Below are 1,191 nucleotides of genomic sequence, written 5' to 3' on the forward strand. Positions count from 1 at the left end.
GCCCATGTGCACATACCGCTCCCCATCTCCCTTCATTGTGCATGATCGCCACCCCTCACGGCTTCCCTGAACGACAGGCTCCACCCTAGTTTGCTGAGGCCTGCCACCGCCCTCCCAGCCTCCTGAGACATCAGGTTGGGTGTTTTCCTTCCTGGGCATCCATCCTGCTGCTCCTCTCTGTTTTCGTCGTCATCAGGCCCTGGGCCAAGGGCGTTTTGCCCACTACCTCATGACGCCCTCAAAGATCGTCTGAGCTACTACTGTGCATTTGAGGAAACAGACTCAGAGAAGGGAGGTGACTTGCCTGAGATCTCTGACCCAGCTTTGCTGCTGCCTCCACTAGTGACCTTGGCCCCCAGCCTCTTCTCTTGACCAGTTGCATATCGTTTGGTTTGGCATGTGAAGAACCATTCACATGGTTTGCACGTTGATTATGATTTGTCATCTTAATACTGAATTATAAGAGTGGTGTTTTGCGTGCAAACGTTTCCATTGTCGGGTAGTATATATTGCAAACATTGCCACAACGAATGGTTTGCTTTTTCATTTCTCTAATGATGAAAAAGCCAGATTTCTAAATTTGATGAAATTCACTTAACGTGTTTTTGCGTGGCTATTGCTTTCTGTGTCATAGCTAGAAGAGTCCTTTGCCTACAGCAAGTTTTTCAAGGCTTTATCCTGAATTCTCTTCCAGAGGTCTTATGCTTTAGCTTTTGTGTTGACATTTAGGATCTTCACAAACTTCAGAGGTTCGAAATCATACCAATTATCTTTTCTGACCACAATGGAATGAAACTAGAAAGCAATACCAGAAGGAGAATTGAAAATGTCACAAATAGGTGGAAATTACAACACTCTCTTCAATAACCAATGGGTCAAAGAACAGACCACAAGGAAATTAGAAAGCATCTTGAGACACATGAAAATGAAAACGCCACATACCACAACTAAGGAGATGCAGGGAAAGCATAGTGTTAAGAGGGAAGTTTATTGTGGTAAATGCTTACAGTGAAAAAGAAGACAGATCTCAAACCAACAGCCTGTCTTTATGTTTCGAGAACTAGAAAAGGAAGAACAACGTAAACCCAAAGTTAGCAGAAGGAAGGAAGTAATAAAGATTAGAGCACAAATAAAGGAAATGGAGAATAGACAAATAATAGAAAAAAACAATGAAACTAAGAGCTGGTGTCT

The sequence above is a fragment of the Colobus angolensis genome, unplaced genomic scaffold (genome assembly GCF_000951035.1).
Source record: "Colobus angolensis palliatus isolate OR3802 unplaced genomic scaffold, Cang.pa_1.0 Scaffold830, whole genome shotgun sequence".
NCBI classification, from domain to species: Eukaryota; Metazoa; Chordata; class Mammalia; order Primates; family Cercopithecidae; genus Colobus; species Colobus angolensis.